General features: G+C 42.6%; 1 long non-coding RNA gene across 1 annotated transcript in view; it reads left to right on the forward strand.

The window, feature by feature from the left end:
• LOC310714061 overlaps positions 1–18223 on the forward strand; it is a 29055-nt gene that overhangs the window by 7722 nt on the left and 3110 nt on the right. The window contains exon 3 of the long non-coding RNA XR_014529564.1: positions 13569–13682. This is a non-coding gene — a long non-coding RNA (uncharacterized lncRNA). The remainder of the gene's footprint in view (positions 1–13568; positions 13683–18223) is intronic.

The following is an 18223-nucleotide window of genomic DNA, read 5'->3' on the forward strand; positions in this document are numbered from 1 at the left end:
CCATCAAAAGGCACCTTCTAACAACCCCCGACTGATCTGTCTTCCCTATGTTTGTATTTTTAGAGTTGCATCTATTTATTTTGCTGACTAAAAATAATGGCCTCTCCTACTTTTCTAAGCGTTGCAAAGCCAATAAAGTCCTTGGAGACTCAGCTAGATTGTGTTCCGGTTTTGTTTGCCCTCTACGGGATTATTAATTAGCAGGGAATCAAAGAGCCGTGATTGCTGAAGACGAACGGGCCAGAAAGAACTCAGTGTCTCTTTTGGATCTCATGCTTCAACTAGCAAGCTGGGACTTGTGGAATTGATGTTCTTACCAAAGGATAGAGCACGTTCAATCTGGAGACACTGAGAGATAACAGCACAGTATCTCAGAACACCTTTTTTTAACAACCGCATTCTGGAACAGCACATCCATGTTGTGTGTTCAAAATGTAGAGTCTATGGCTATGTAACCTTCAGCTCTGATAGTGTAACACTATGCTTTTTTAAAAAATAATTTCTTTTAGTGGTGGTTGCCCATAGATAAAGCTGTGTACAGGAGCTCAGTGTTCCTGAGAAATTTCAAGGAGGTCCTTGAGATACAATTTTAGAACCCACTCTAGAAAGTAGCAAAGTCAGTCGTGAAAATTTCCATGGACAAACTGGAGTGGTAGTAAAATATTGATAGCATATTTTAAATTATACCTAAATATAAATTTCAGTTTGCTCAGTTCTGAATCTGCTGCCTGGTTTCCAACTTGCAGAATTCCTAAATTGGTTGTTGGTTAAATCAGGGTTTTGTTATTTCTTGATGGAATACATGGTTTAATTGATTTTTTAACACGTACATTTGAGATGAAGGTGCCTTCCTATTTCCTAAGAACAGAGATTTGAACATATTTCTCCAGGAGGCTCCTTTGGGGAGATATTGGTGTCTTCCACTGTCTTGCCCACAGATGAAAACTCCTTGGCTCCTCGTGCTGCGCTATGGTCTCCAGCCTCTGCTGGCAGCTTGGCAAGCCACTGTGATGGATTTATCTGATAACTGGAAGTTGTCAAGTCAAACAAAGCATATTCAAAGGCAGAAATTCACTATGTACACACCGCAAGTGCTGGGACATTCTTTGGGGGGAGCGCAGGCTATGCGACCTTCTCCTAGTGCCATGCACTCTTTCTTCCCTTGTTCCAGCCACTGTCATATTCAGGTATGCAATGGCTTGTGATACCCATGCTAAGTTCTGATTTGGCAATTTTGCGGAGCCAAGACAAAGGCTTATGTAGTAGTTGCTAGGCAACAGGAAGGGACCTTCAGGAGCTGATTGGTTGGTTCCCTCTTCTGGAGGACAAATGCCCCATTTGCTTTCTAAGTGAGTTGGCCTTGGGCTGACGCATAGTGATATGAGATATGAGCTAAGTATTCAGCAGCTTGGGGGAGAAAGAAGGAAGGAAGGAAGGAAGGAAGGAAGGAAGGAAGGAAGGAAGGAAGGAAGGGGACCATTAGCTAGGTGTTCTTTCAAAATGCCATCACATTTCTTCTGGTCTCAGCAAAGTATGGAAATTCTATAAAAGTAGTTTAACGATAAGTGCTTGCTAAGTGGCTTCCAAACTAATCATATATCTCCTCGAGATTTTTTTCTTTTTATTATTTCTCTGCAGTTCATTCCATTAGTAGATTACATGTTTGCTTATTCTGGGCTAGGAAATTTGATCTTTGCAAGAAAAATCAATGAGTGGCTTTTCTGTTATTTAGCATAACGTCAATAAAAGGTGTACAATAGCATAAGGATTACAGAAAGTCTTTCTGCACTCACTGACTCAGAAGACTAATCAATAGTTCCAAAAAAAGGCAGCAGGGTGTCGGGTTGGCTGCCTATTGGTGTCAGATTCAAACTCGCTATTAGCTTGAAATATCTCCCTCTTTACAATATTGTTGCTCCTATGTGGGGGCATAGCAAGAGCATTCCTATACAGTGGTACCTTGGTTTAAGAACAGTCCAGTTTAAGAACGATTCGGTCTACAAACTCCGCAAAACCGGAAATAGTGTCTTGGTTTGAGAACTTTACCTTGGTCTAAGAACGGAATCCGAACGGTGGAAGGGCATTGGCGGCGGGAGGCCTCATTAGAGAAAACGCGCCTCGGTTTAAGAACAGTTTCGGTTTAAGAATGGACTTCAGGAACGGGATAAGTTTGTAAACCAAGGTACCACTGTATTAAAGTGTTCCAGTTCTAAGTCTGACTTAGCCTAATGTATCCCCATCCACAAGCCACATGCTGTTGATTCCAATGGCCTCCTCTGAGTGCAGGCACTTTGAGCAGAAAGAGCAACCTCAAAGTGATGCAAGGACAGGACTCAGTCACTGAGTCCTGTCGCCAAGGCAGGCTCTGACGCGGCATTTCCTATCCCCCTTCCTTCTTCCTATCAAACGAGCCATCTACAGTGACAAGTGTTCTCACTGAGCCTTTCCTTCTTCTCTTTCAGGGAAGCGTTATGGGGGCTAAAGACTTAATCTCACTGCTGATCCTACATTTCTGTATCCATCACTCTTCCCTGCCCCCTCTGGCTGCTTCGGCAGCTGCCCTGCCAACACCGCTGCAACTATTCTCTTAACAGATTATTTTATCAGGGACAAAAATATGATTAAAAAAAGGCAGCCAGGCAGCCTCTCTGTTCACACCAGTGCCGGTGGACATGTGATTGTGCTATATGGCACAAAAGAGAGAGGAAGCTGAGTACGTTCTGGCTCTGTTTTTCTTTAATTTGCTTCCACCACATGATAATGGTGGCTGAGGAGGTGCAGCTGCAAACCTCATGCAGTTGTGTCAGGCCATATCTAGGTTTCAGAGTGTGTGGGCAGGTCTTGGCAAGTGCTCTCCTATAGACCTCTGTCCTTTGTTGGTGGGCCCACCTGGCAGCAGCAAACCAGCACCACCATTTTATGGCAATGCCCTGGAGTGATCTTGCATTGGGGGGCATTGTTGGCTGAGACTCAGCTGCCAAGTGCAGGGGTATTTGAGCTGGTGTCAGTGCCAACAAGCCCTGCCAGGATGTTGTGACTTGAAGATGCCTAGGTGCCAACACTGGGCCCTGCCACAGGGTATTGGTGAAAGGAAAAGGAAAGACTTTGGGGGTAAATAAACAAACGTTTCAATGCTGTGATGTAGACAAAGTTGCATCTTGTGCCCATGGAAATCTTGGAGACTGTTGCTTAAAGCGCTATCCAGTTTCCCAGGCACAATATATGTGGAGGAATATATTGCACCAAAAATGCAAATGTACAAAATCGTCAAATGCAAAAATAAATAAATCCCTATTTATGTGGTTACTGCTTTTTCAAGGAACACTTGAGGGGTGTGGGGAGGGGAACGCTTCACAATAAACTGATTAAAAACACAGCAATTGTTTTAAAACAAGAGATGAACAAGGCAAACAGAAGAGGGTATAATTCATCTGCTGTAGAAAGGAATCCAATCTGCAGTATAATGTCACACTATAAGTACCCAGAAACTTGACTTTGGCTCACATGGACTTAATGGGGAAGATCAATGAACATTAAGGATGCTTGACTTAGTTCTTTGCAAATTCCAGTTAAGAGCTGGCTATGAGCAGCAGCAGATGGACTAATGTGTGCAGATTGCAACACATCTATCCTTCAGATTTTGTACTTCTCTGAACTTTGCAATGCAGTTCTTGGCTTTAACAAAGATGTACTGTACTAAAATGTATATAAAATACATTTACATATACATTTTTATACTGCTTGATTGTAGGGGGGGGGAAACCCCTCAAAGTCGTTTGAAATAGTTACTTTGAAAGAAAATGCATACTTTCATAAATGTATTTTCCAAGACAAAACGTTTACATAGTACTTACTTAATTGGTAGTAGCCCACCTTTCTCACCTTAACAATATGGCCAGGATCTGTTTCTGATGTCCAAATTAGCTTTCCCAAATAACTGCTTTCCCAAATTACTGTTCATGTCAGTAGTCTAATTGCATTAGGAGCGGGAAATAGGAGCAGCAACCCCTTGTGCAAGATTGTATGTTCCCTTCCGTTAGCTAGAAAAATCGCAGCAGGAATAGAAAGTTGCTTCACGTTACACAGCTCAGATGAATAGACTGCTCATGCAAGCAGAGATTTGTGGCAGCAAAGGCTGATCTGATCATTGGAAGTGACTCAGACTTCGGTTCAAGGAGCCAAATCTTTTATGGAATATAAAGTTCAGAACACTACTGAAGAGTATTAATTTTGCAATTTGCAACAAGAGGAGCTGAAAATGAAATGCACACGCGCGTCTACAGGCAAGGGAAAACAAAGCGAGACTTCCCATGCTACTTCCATCAGGTCACTTGAGTGCTGATATACAAGGGGCATTTTAGAATAAAGACATTTCTCTGACAGCACATACAAATGAAACAAAAATTGGCCTGAGGCTGGGATGCCAGAATCTAAACAGAGAACAAGGACTTGGCAAAGATGCTAGCTTAATACACCAGAGAAATAGAGCTAGGATAATTTGCAGTGTGGGTGCTGAAAAGATGAAAGGGGGAAGGTATAACAAACCCTAGGAACTAAAATAGGCTTTATAGGCTGCAAAACGTGCCCCATAAACATGCCTCATAGCAAGTGAACTAAAGGATGACAACTAACTGTAGCATTGTAAAGGGTTTTATAAGATACTTTCCCAGCCAACATTCTCCTGAAACAAAAAGGTATGAACTTTTTCAGCAGGCAGGTGAGCAAAATCCTGCAAAACCCAAAGAGTAAGACTTGGTCCGTTCGCATTTCAAACCTGATAGCCCAGAGAGAAATATATCAGTGTGGGAGGCTTGCTTGGAAAGGGCAAGGAAGTTGCAAAAAAGGAATTCAGTGAGCGAATGGCAGGGTGCAGCATATTCCAAAAGGTTTGATACCTGCTTTTGGGTATGTTGTAAGCAGGGGCAAAGGAAGAAGAAGAAGAAGAGTTTGGATTTGATATCCCGCCTTTCACTCCCTTTAAGGAGTCTCAAAGTGGCTAAGATTCTCCTTTCCCTTCCTCCCCCACAACAAACACTCTGTGAGGTGAGTGGGGCTGAGAGACTTCAAAGAAGTGTGACTGGCCCAAGGTCACCCAGCAGCTGCATGTGGAGGAGCGGAGACGCGAACCCGGTTCCCCAGATTACGAGACTACCGCTCTTAACCACTACACCACACTGGCTCTCCGGCACCTGGTGTGGGGTGTTGAGGGGTGGGGCGAACCACCCACAGGGGCGCTGCTATGTATGGCAGACACGCATGCCCCATACGTAGCGGCACCGTACATGTGCCGTACAGATGGCGGCGGGATCCATTGCTCACAGCTGCAGTGGTGGCAGCGCAGTCCTCTGCTCACAGCGATGGCAAGATCCCCTGCTTGAGGCTGCAGTGGTGGCAGCACAGTCCTCCGCTCGTGGCAGTGGCTGGATCCTCCGTACATGGCTGTGGGGCGAGCCCCCCGCGGAGTGCCTTCTTGTCACCCCCCTCAGAGATGGCACCCGGGGTGGACCACCCCCTCCTTCCGCCACTGGTTGTAAGAGGCATGGAATATCTCTACATTTGCTGGTGCTAAAAGCAGCATACAGGTTTTGGGTGTGTGGGGGGAGGAGACAGGAGTGTGTGTGTGTGTGTGTGTGTGTGTGTGTGTTTACAGGGCCATTAAATATATACATGTGTGGTTCCATGGCAAACTATGCATTTAACATGGAATATACAGTTCTAGAGCTCAGGACTCATCTTTCTCCAGAGCAGCAGGTATCAGTCCCCCACCCTGAACCATAGCTGTAAACGTTTCCCTTTTTTAAAGGGAAATTCCCTTATTCCGAATAGGATTCCTCGCAAGAAAAGGGAAAAGTTGACAGCTATGCCCTGAACACTTCAATTCCAAACCATATATCATATTTCAGTATCCTTTTCTAGTGTGAAGGAAGTGCTTGTGGTTTTGAGAAGCGCCCCTTTAACTCATAAATGAATAGGGGGAAATTAGGTTGGGGAACACCGTGTTATGAAAATCCTGAATCCTAGGCTAGGGCCTTGTTTGGCTGCTCAGTGGTTCTGGCAGGTAAAAAAATGGCATCAGCGTATCAGGAAAAAATCAGTCAAGTAAAGGGCCACATACAGACCGTTTTTGAAATCCTTTCATGGACTACTTGAATGGCTCTCCTTGGCTACCAGTAGCATGTGGAGCACAGTTTGAGAACCTCTGAAGTACAGTACATTCCATCATCATCATCATCATCATCATCATCATCATCATCATCATCATCATCATTATTTCTCAGAATCCCCCAGGAAGATGAGTTTATTGTTAAGCAAGTCTGGGAATTGTAGTTCTGTGAGGGGAATAGTGGTCTTCTAACAGCAACTCCCATAATTCGTTTTGGGAATCTATGGCTGTTCAAAGTGGTATATTCCTGTTTTAAAAGTATAATGCGGATGGTTCACGTGTGGAAGCTTGGGCAGCAGAATTTCTGTTCCTTTCCATCTCTGAAAGGCTGGAGACAGCACCTGTGCTACCCTGGTGCGTTTTTTTGTTTTGTTCTACTTTTTCCATAGCACGCCCCTTTTCTGCCAAGCAGCTCAAGGCAGTGCACATGGTTCTTTCCCTGCCTTTTTATTCTCACAACAACCCTGTGACGCAGGTTAGGCTGAGAAGGAATATCAGGCCCAAGGCCACATAGTGAGCTGAATGGGGATTTGAACCTGTGTTTCCCAGGCCCTGTTCCAACACTTACACAACATTGAAATGGACCTGTGACCTAACTAACTGCATGGAGAAAGGAATTGCTTTCATGGTGTAAACATATATTTCGTCCTATTGTTACTTCTGGTCAAATATGATTTGCAGGGTCCCCTCCCAAAAAAACAACACCTTGCAAACCTTGTGTACTAGAAGGAAAAGTGGGATGATCTACCAGGAACAGCTTTCGGAGAGCGAATTATCTGTTTCCAGTCCTACTCTAACAATCACCCACTGCTTTCTTTCATATTCTAGGTGCTGCTTTGTTTTTAAAAATCTTACACTACATCCTTCCTGCTCACAATGTGCCTTTTGCTACCACCTTTTATTTCTAAATTCACAACATCTAAGCAGACTTATCCATCCCTTTGAAAAGGCAACAGGGGACTTTATACAGCTCCCCTGTAATAAGCTCTGCAGTTTCAAAATTATTACACATTTTGAAACGAGTTCTCTTCTTTGTCTTTTAAAAAGAAAATAAAAACTGTGTATTATTTCCCCCAGTTTCATATTTAGAAAAGAATGAAAGCCACAGTTCTGAATTATCTATAACTTGATTTTCTTTATTAATAATAAAAATTGGTAACAGCTTATCAGATACTTGCATAGACATGCATAATATATGTGGTGAAGCATGCATTCTCTGCCTGCACACGCGTCTTGATAATGCACTGTTTGAAACAAAAGGAATAGTAAAGGCTATTGTGGTGGAGAAATGCTACTACGGAGAGCTGCAGTTAACATGATTTTACTAGGGTTTCCAAACCCTTGAAATAATAATAATCATAATAATGTCATCAGGGTCTGCGGACACATATTATTTCCACCATAATAAGAGTTTGTTTTCAGCACTCTGGAAATCATCGTTCCTGTCGAACAGCAGTGAAAGCTTCCTGGGCAAGACTTCGGAAATGGTTATATAACCCCAGCAAACCATTCAAGCTAAGGTCTTGCTGCGACCCTGGCAAGCTTTGAAGCACTGCTCTCTCACTCAACGTGAAAAACAAGCAGCCACACAGCTTAAAGGGATCCTTGAGATGGGCTGCCCTCCTCCTCTTGACAACCCCCCTCCACACAACATGAATGTAACAACTGTAGTTTGTCATTTTGCCCTTCCTTTTCTGAGGGAAAAAATGCTAGTGATTTCTTTTGACTTAAACTGGGCATTCAGAAAGCTGTTTTTTATTAATGAACCATATTAAGCCACCAGTGAAAAGCTCCCTGACTCTGTTTAAATAACAGGCTATGATTCCTCCCACCCCCTCCCTTTGGCTCCACAGCTATTAATTGAGGAGCTTCTTTGTTTTTTTCCTAATGAAGCTAACAGAACACATCTGTCAGGTGCTCGTATTCTTCACCCGTCTATAGTATGTAATAGCCCAGCTGGAGGCTATAATGCTGCACAATACCCCTGGCCGTTACAGCAACTATTTATTCCTGGGCTTTTCCTCAGATAGGGATTTGGTAAAAAAAAGAGAGAGAGAAAAGTCTGAAATTTGGGCCTAATTGCTGTTTACACAGCGATAGACACCTGTTCTAGCTAAGACCCTGGCTCGTGAATCCCACACCTCAGACCTTGGGGAAAGCGGAGGGGGAAATTTCAATCGGCTGCCAGTTTAGACACTGAGAAGTTTTCCGAGTGCTTTGTATGCTAAAATGTACAAATGTGACTTGATCTATGTCCAATATTTGACATAACACCACATTGGTGTTGGGGATGTGTTTGTTCGAAGGCTAAAAGGGACATAGTGGGAACTAAATATTGTCACACACACACAATTGTGGTTTTTTATTTTTTTATTTTTTTAAAAAACCAGTCACAGTTTCCTGTTTCTGCTGCTGTGAAGCATCGCTGTTAGTAGCTAAGAGCCAGATTGTATGTAGTGCTAGGGCTGCTTTAATAAGATGTATGAATTATGCTCTCAAACAGGGATTTTTGTTTGTGGGATAAAGCTCATAGACATGTGGATGATGCCCTGTGAATTAACCAAAATTGGATAAATAAAGGGAGCATAAGAAAAGGCTTGCTGGAACAGACCAAAGGCCCATTGGCAGGGGGTGCCTTGGTTTTGGATGAATCCCTAATCTCAAAGCAAAGCAGGGTGCCTTAAGAGGGATTTGGGGCATCTCAGAGGTGAGAGGGATCTTTAAGAGGTGGCATATACCAAAGTGGAATTGCTTTTTAAGTAAAAAATGCTGCAAACAAGCATCTGCTGAAAGCAAAAGGCATGTTATCATAATGCCAGGGTGAGGTGATAGGGAAGGGGAGAGCAAACATCAGAGTGGGGAGAGAGGGCTCGGAAGAAGAGCTCCGTTGTGGCTGTTGGGTCAAACTTGTAAGAAAAGGTGCAATTATTTCCGCCAGAAAGGAACCACCCCAAAACGGCTCCTAACACAACTCCCCGAGACCTATTTGTCTGCCATTTGGCAGGTTTCTTGTCTGACCTAAGTAACTCATGTATTGATTATTACTTTTCATGGTCCAGTGATGAGCACCAGTAGTTAAAGGGTTCCCTAGTAAGCCTGGGCTTAAGCTATACCCTGTTTGTTATCTTCCCAAGAAGGAAAAACAACAATATTTGCAGCATACCCTCCAACATTTCTCAGACAAAAATAGGGACGTCCCATTCCATAATGATAATTTTACTATCCATACCCCACACATCTTACTGGGTTGCCCCAGCCACTCTGGGAAACTTCCAACATACTGTATTTTTCGCTCTATAAGACCCACCCGACCATAAGACGCACCTAGTTTTTAGAGGAAGAAAACAAGAAACAAAATATTTAGAATCAAATGTTGTTGAAGAGGCTTTGCGCAGCAATCCCTCTTGCTGTTCTGGCTTCAGCGATAGCTGCGCAGCCTGCATTAGCTCCATAAGATGCACACACATTTACCCTTACTTTTTAGGAGGGAAAAAGTGTGTCTTATAGAGCGAAAAATACGGTATATAAAAACATAATAAAACATTAAACATTTTAAAAAAACCTCCTATGTTTAGGGAGATTTGATCTCTCTCAGCATCAGTGTCCCTGTAGAATTTTTGGAAGTGTGTCTCCCAGGTCATTGGCAAGATGTGACAATCTGCCATTGGCGGCCTACTAGTATGGAGGAGTGTTATGATCTTCCAGAAAAGGGCAGGATTGTTGGATATGGCTACATGAATAACCCGTGTCCAGTTCTTTGTTGTTGCTTCCTTTTTCTTCCAGGTCAGCAGTTTTTTGTATGGCCTTTTGTGATACAGGAGATCCATTGTGGACGCTGGGGTTGTATTGGACGTGAAGGCTTGGTGTTCAGGGCTTTTGGAGCATTGATATGGTCCTTGTCAAACCATGGCTTGGAGTGGTGTTTTTGGCATCTCCTGTCAGTTCCATGACTATTGCTGAGAGGCTGATGTTATTCTCAGGTTAGGTCCTTGTAAGCCATCAGGAGGCTTACCTGATTAGTGTATATTTCCAGTATCGTCTAGGTTTGGCAAACTCCTCTAGAGTGAAAGGCCACACTCATGGTAGCCCCATGTGGCTTAGTTATAGTCAACCTATTAATGGAAGGAACTTGGTGTAATAAAACCATACATGATTCTAATATAAGTTAGCAGCCTCTCCAATGCAGTTCAGAGCTCAAATTGATTAAAATGCAATTAGGCCATAAAGCTCGCTGTTTATTACCTCAGCTGTTTGTCAAAGGCATAGAGCGAAAGGAAGGGTTTGTTTCCCCATCTCTCCTTTTTTCCTCTTCTTTTTCCTTGCGAGTTTATTTCTGATCAGTGCCAAGCACACTCATTAGCCGGGTACAGGGCAGAAATAAAATGTTATTGCCGTGCCACTTAATCCGTAGTCCAATCAGAGGGCAGTATTCTCTACAGCTGTCAAGGGAGGATTACAGGCAGTTTTTCGAAACTTTTATTTTCCATTCACTAGTGCCTGAGAGCTACTGGACAGATACATTCCTGAAGCTGAAATGGCCGATGTTCCGACTGATTGTTGTCTTGTGATCGCTGGTTATTCAGAAACTGAAAATAAGATAAAGGTAGTTAAAGGAAGAGGATGGGAAAACGAGAGCAAAAGTTCTAACAATTAACTGGAAGGTGAGCTGGCATACAAACGAAGAAATATTTTATTTACACATGTGTACACCACCCAATAACCTAACATTATCTGGGCAGAGAGCAAATAAATTTACAAGCCATAGTTGAAAACAACAACAGGCAAGCAAATCATCACAATGGTACATGGAATAGCTAAAGGGAATTTTTCACATATGAAGCATAAATTGGCTCTAATGGCTGCAACATACCATGCATGCCACCTCAGTCTCCAAGCAGTGCCAGATTCCAGAGATTCCAGCCCATACCAAGTGATCAACTTTCCTTTTGGAAATGAGGCACCGCAGAGACTGTGTTGTCTTTATGACATATGGTTTATTTACACACGGATATAACCTGAGCCTATGATGGAGGGGTTCACAGCATAAACACCCCCAAAGTGTCTTGTTTCTCCCATAGCTGCAGGCTTGGATTCAAGCAGAAATCAAACATTGCTTTGGATCTCTCTCCAGCTTTGCTGCCTTCCATCTAGGTCACATCACTGCTCCCCAAACTCCCTACTCTAAACTCTGTTGAGGGAGGAGTCGCCACCAATTTGCCATCTCACACGGAGCACCTTAATTCCACTTAATGGCTTATCACATGGCTAGGAGGCTAGCTTAACTATTCCAAGTATTAGAACTGATTAAATTCTAACACTTGCTGGATCCAAGGATTAGAGGGGTATGGCACCCAGCTCAGCACCCTAAACTGATAACAATATATTTGATTTATCGTTTGAATTCTCACCCACATTTACAGTGTTCATAGCTGACCTGAAAAAGCAAGGGAGGCTCAAATGCTTTATAGACAGTTGTAGATAGATAAACAGCTATATAAAATGCAACTATTTGTGTGATTCTCTGAGAGTAAGCCTGGCTGAACTCAGAAGAACTTGCTTCTAAATAAGCATGCATAAGATGTCACTTGTGGAATCATCCAACCTTGGACTCTTTAATAGTGCCCTTAAATGCCAAGCTTTTAAATGTGTTTCATTGGGATTTTGCAGTTTGAATCCCCTGCTCTCCTTGCTTTGAACCCTTTTAAATTTTCTTAAATGTTATACACAATGTTTTATATTCTTTCCCCATGACTGTCCTGTTTTGTGCAGGCTAGTTGCACTTGCTAGGGTGGAATATTCCCAAACAAGTCTTATAATTAATGATGAAGGAAAAGAAACAGCAAGGGCTGATATGGACATTTGTTATAGAAGCAGGTCACATTTTAAGAGCTAAAACTATGAACTTTTTTTGAAACAAAGAGATGTGTAAAGAACTCGGTTCAGTTGCTGGAGTGTGCTGGGATGCTGAGGTTAGTGATGGGGAAAGGGAACAATTCTTACTCCATCTCTCTGCCTTGGGGCTCACAAAGATGGATGGGTTACAGCCAGAGACAGAAATTAATTTCCTATGGGAATAAACAGAAATACAGAGGGAAGTTGGGGTCATTTGAGGACAGGTAATAATGAAATTAGAGTTAATGAAGATTAGAGGACACCGGACCCAGCTGGGCTCCCCCTAGGGTTCTAAGGGGGCTTCTCACTGGAAAAATGTATTGGAAAGAAAATATGGGAAGCATGTTACAACTGCAGCCTGATCCATTGGGTAGGAAAACCCCCAACAACCTTGGGCTGTTCAAACCTAACTTTTCAGCATTTTACAAGAAATACAGCTCCCCCCTTTTTTTTGCCCCTTAAGCCCCATGTAATAAACAGGCTGCTTCTGGCCAGAGATCCGTATAGACCAATATTGTATAGAATAATGTATTCTAAGCATGCCCCCTTGACTACTAGTATCTTATAAGGCACTAGAAATTTTCTCTCCTCTAAAAAGCAAACATCTGCTTAACATAATTTAGAATGCAGTAGAGTAAAAATCTTATCTTCTTGCATTTCAGTGGGAAAATCTCAGTGACTTTGATGAGGTCATATTTTTTATTCTTTTTCTTTTCTTTTTAGAAACTAAAATCATCAGGTAGGAAAATATTTCACGATTTCTGAAATAAACTATATAATGGCCTGGTGTATACAACCGTAAGCTAAACCAGGGCTTACTGAGACTGTACAGTGGTACCTCAGGTTAAGAACTTACCGGTAATTCGTTCCGGATGTCCGTTCTTAACCTGAAACTGTTCTTAACCTGAAGCACCACTTTAGCTAATGGGGCCTCCTGCTGCTGCCGCGCTGCCACTGCACTATTTCTGTTCTCATCCTGAAACAAAGTCCTTAACCCGAGGTAATATTTCTGGGTTAGTGGAGTCTGTAACCTCAAGCGTATGTAACCTGAAGCGTATGTAACCCAAGGTACCACTGTACAAAAGTGCAGGGAGCTTGGAGCTACATTGATCTCTCCTGGTCCCATTTAATGGCACTCCATAGCGAGCTGAGCTGATGTTTGACATAGTTTGTCATTCGAACTATGACTCGTGGTTAAACTCTAACCCCAAGCTGTAGTCCAGGACAAACCTAGTTAGTGAGGAAGCAACATGCTAAGCTAAACCTTGTCTTAGCTTGGCATAGCAGAGCATAAGAGGATGGGAATAACAGAGCGGCTGTGAGCTCATCTCTAGAAATTGCACTTTTCTGTGATCTCAGTAAGCTATGGTTTGTCTTACTGTGCCATACAAACCAACTCAATGTATGTACTTAGGCCAATGTAAAATTCTTCTGTGAAATGTTGCTACTCATCCTGAGCTGCCTCTTGCTTTTTCCAAGCTCCTTGAAAGTTTTTCTTCCTTCCTCTTTGCAGGAATCTTCAAATTTGCCTCAAAAATTCATGTTGCAGGAAAGCCTTGCCTCAGCCACTATTCACACCAACCATAGGCTTTCAGCAGAACATCCAGTGCCAGTACTGCAAAGACTGGTAAGTGGCCATTAATGTTTTCTGAAGATGCCAGGTAGGTATGAGCGGAACGTGGCCAAAACATTTATTAGTCTTATTAAATTATTTTTGCTTAGCTAAAAAGGAACCCTCAAAACTGACTTTGTGTTTTGGCTATGACAACATTTGTAATATGTATTGTATCGTGAGAAGCATATTGTACAGTGTGAAGGTGGCGCAAAGGATTGCACAGCTCCATAGCTGTAGTAGTACCCACCATAGCGGAGAAAGGAGTAGCTTCAGCAACTCATTTTAGGCCATTTTCTCCCCACACTTTTCAGAACCCAGGTGACTTTGCTATCTTTGGTTTCATTAGCCTTGAGAGAACAAGATTAAGACACAAAAATGATTGATGGAGTTAAAGTCCTTCTGATACATTATTTCCACTCCATTTGAAATCTGATGCTCTCATAATGGTTGGCCATTTGTGACATTGGTTCCACATTAATGCTCCACAGAGAAGGTGAGAGTAACCTAAGGGTCTTTTTATCATGAAGATATTGAGAAAGATTCTTCCATGTCTCAGTACAAGTACGGTGACTATTCCTAGACTATTGCCATCCATATAAGAGTTGGTTTTTCACAAACTTCAGAGAGTTGGCATCTTCTTCAATGCCACATGATGTGGGATTGATTCCTTTCTCATGCTTTTGTTACACCCTTTTGTGAGATCTCTACTTTTTATGGAACACCCTAATAAAACGTTAATGACAAAATACTTCTGTTACCCCTGTCATCAGATGTTCTAGGTTGTTCAACATTTTGAGTTTATAGAAAGTACACACACACACACTTTACAAATGCATGTGTTTGTCAGAATTCAATGCAGAGAGTCTGCCTGCCTGCTCTGCAAAAGTTAACAAGCAGCAAGAGAAAGCATAGCTATTGTACTTCCTGGTCTACCAGATCTTTTCCAGCTGCAGCAATCAAGAGTGAGTTTTGCCCTATAGTAGGCTGGGGTGGGCATGGTGGTCAGTGGTAAAACAGGGCAGGCAGTGCATTAGCTGCAACCTTTCCCATGTGTAGCTTTTCACTTGGGTTAACACATGCCACTCATGTTTACTCTGGTCTGGAGTATAGAGAATGCAGGTAAACTGGTGAGTAGTGATATTACTGCCTTATAACTGCAAGTGGTCTTGAGGCTCTTTTGGAATCTTCCAGCTCTGTGATTCTGTAGTTTTAAAGCCATTCTGTCCCGCCCCCGAAACAACCATTTGTCTGGTGAGTGGGGGTTTCAAAGAGCAGCCTGAAAGGGCATTCCTTGAGCACCCTTGATTGTGAAAGATGTTATACGCTGGCAGTGTCCCTTGGGCATGGTCAATACAGGGCTGAAAAGATCTCCTCAGCTTGCAGCCAGGCAACTCAAAGACACTCAGGTGCCTTCTCAAAAGGCTTGTATTGTTATATGGTTGCACATGTAAAAGAGCATACCAGATTGTTAATCTACAGGGAATGTATGTGTGCATGAATGTGTGTGTGTTGGAGTAGGAGCATTTATTCCTGCAAGTATCCATTTGCATTCTAAAGTAGTACGCTCCAGACATAGGCTTACTACTCTTGATGGATAATGGAGCTGACCTGCCACAGGTGTTTTCAGTGTAGTAGCATACTCTCCAACATTTCTACAATGAAAATAGGGACGTCCTATTCCATTACAGTGGTACCTTGGTTTATGAACTTAATCCGTTCCAGAAGTCCGTTCTTAAACCAAAGTGTTCTTTCCCATAGCAGCAGGGGACCAGTTTACAAATGGAACACACTCAACTGGATGCGGAACATGTTCTGCTTCCAAGGCAAAGTTCACAAACCAAAACACCCACTTCCAGGTTTGCAGTACTCTTAATCCAAGTTGTTCATAAACTAAGCTGTTCTTAAACCAAGGTATCACTGTGTTGTTGTTGTTGTTGTTGTTGTTGTTGTTGTTGTTGTTGTACCTCACCAATCTGACTGTGTTACCCCAGCCACTCTGGGCAGCTTCCCACATATAAAAACATAACAAAACATTAAACCTGTCTTCTAAAGGTTGTATAGTTACTTATCAGCTTGACTGGGGGATAACTCCATACTCTCCAACACCTCTCTGATGAAAATAGGGATGTCCTGAGGAAAAACAGGACATTCTGGGGTCAAGTCAGAAACCGGGATGGCTTCTGTAAATACGGGACTGTCCCTGGAAAATAGGGACAGCTGGAGGGTCTGTAGTAGGCCCTAAGCAGTGGTACACTTGGGTAATTTAGACTCTGGTTGTACAGGTTCCCCTTTGGACAAAATTGTAATGTGTATTACCTCACTTATACCAATGTTCTTACTTCGCCTTTTCCTCATTCTGTTGAATGGGACCCTAGACTCCCCATCCCCCAAGTCCTGTCAAGTTCTCCACTGACCCTAAGGTTAAATATATCAAGCGATTTGATCTTAAATACCTACCATAAGTATGCTTGCATGCCCCGACAATGAGTATAATACATGGAAGAAGGTTTGCCTGCAATCAATAACATGTATATTATTTTTTTGCCAAAAATCTATATAACTTGTTTTCCACGTAATGTATTTACTAGGCCCAATTGGTGGTAGCTGTTAGCATTTGATTGATATTTTGTTAAATATGCACACCCAAATTTTACCTCCTCTTTTCTTCTTCTTCTTCTTCCTCCTCTCATAGTAAATTTAAGCACTATAACACAAACTCCTTTGGCAATTTATGGCACTGGCAAGAAATGAACTGAGTTCAGAGATAAACATTTATTTCATCTCTCCTTGCGTGTGGGAACATAAAGCCATTTTATTTCTGAGTATTCAGTAGGATTTTACCCTGAGGCATGTCCGTGTCAAGGAATATAGGGCAATTTTTACTATGGTAACCTGTTCTGAAAACACAGCCTTCCGTTTTGTGAAAATTTCAATTAGCAGCAAAATCACTTTGAAAATAGTAGAACCATTCAAAGTATGCTGCAGTTACTAGGCTGCCATTCAAGCAAGAGATGTAAATATAAAACAAAGCGGTAAAGGCTGGCGAAACATCTGGTAATATAATTTTGCAGACATTGTTTCTGCTTCTTTGTTTAGCTTTCATTGATTTGTTTCTCCCTTTTATAATAAAACGAATTCCTCCCAAACAAAGGCTTATATCTGTTCTCATTTTAGGTAGACTTGGATTTGCAGGCTTGTGATGGGACAAGGCAATTGTAGCCTTTAATCAGACTACAGAAAATAGAGTTCACACTAGAGATTTCACACAGCAGTGGCATGACATGAGAAGTGCTTTCCAAATCCTCCCTCCTGTGAAATTGCTAAACAGAGAGGGAGTCTTTTCCATTTTGGAAAATTGGTAGTCTTGGTGGTGCCCATAGGCAACCCCTGGGGAGCATCTATAGCCAAGAGAATGAGTCAGGGGCACTCCAAGACCTTTTGCTGCCTGAGGCAAAGGACAAGATGACACCTCCCACAACTTCATGTACAGAAGTCAACAAGCCTGCAGTTGAATATGTCTTCAACACAGGCAACAGTGAGCATCCTCTATCATGCCATAATGCACCAGGCTAGCTTACAAGCCATACTGACACCCACACAGGAAGAAGAAAGGAGGAATCTCCGGTGTTCAGGGCAAAGTTTATTAGCCCCAATGCATTTTGGGAGAATTTTATCTTCATGACACTCTTATCCATGACACTCTTATTCTGTCCTAGAAGAAAGATTTGTTCTGAAATGCATTGGGCCTGATAACTTCCAGGTATCCAGGGAAAGGATTTTCTCCTTTCTTTTTTCTATGATTGGTACTTTCCCTTTCGTTTTTCTTCTTCAGAAGTGTCAGTTCCCAACATTCTGTGACACTCTACAATGATCATGAAATAGACTCTGGGATGCAGATAGGAGCAACAGTCTGGATTCACAATAGTTTGAATCACTGGAGACACCAGGGGCCTGGAACGGGTTTAACCCCAAGTACACTCTTTTGACTCTACCTCCCCTGATGAGCGAGCAATTGTGGTATTCTATTAGGGGGAAAGTGAAGCAGGTGAGGGGAAAACGTGCCTTCTGCCCCCTCAGACACGGCAGCCTGGTTCTCACTGACAGGACTCCCATGGAAGAAAGGGTGGAACGTAATGCAAAACTAACTAACCCAAGGGGAGAGGCAATGTGTCTCAGTGGAAAGAAGCACTTGGAGAAATGCAGTATTTCCCAAGGGTTCCTGCATTATTCAAATGACATACATGTTGCTAGTAAAATAATAACTGAAGCTGTACTCTTGAGGACCATGCAAACAGTTTTGTGCACACAGGCAGGGCCTCTTTTTTAAAATTTCCTACCAACAATACCTGCATTTTTCAGATTGACAAACCAGTTTAGAAAGTGGGGAGCATCTGACGGTAGCTTATGATGCACTGCGGAGAACTCATATTTGGGAGTGCAGAGAGATCAAAAGCCCCACCACATGTGCCCCTCAAAGGTTGTCTCAGGATTGTCGCCTCAGGGAACTGAGTCACTTAAAAGTTGCATGCATCTCTCTCAGATGGAAATGGGGC

This window comes from Podarcis liolepis, assembly GCF_965112155.1.
Source record: "Podarcis liolepis genome assembly, chromosome: 8".
In the NCBI taxonomy this organism is placed as follows: domain Eukaryota; kingdom Metazoa; phylum Chordata; class Lepidosauria; order Squamata; family Lacertidae; genus Podarcis; species Podarcis liolepis.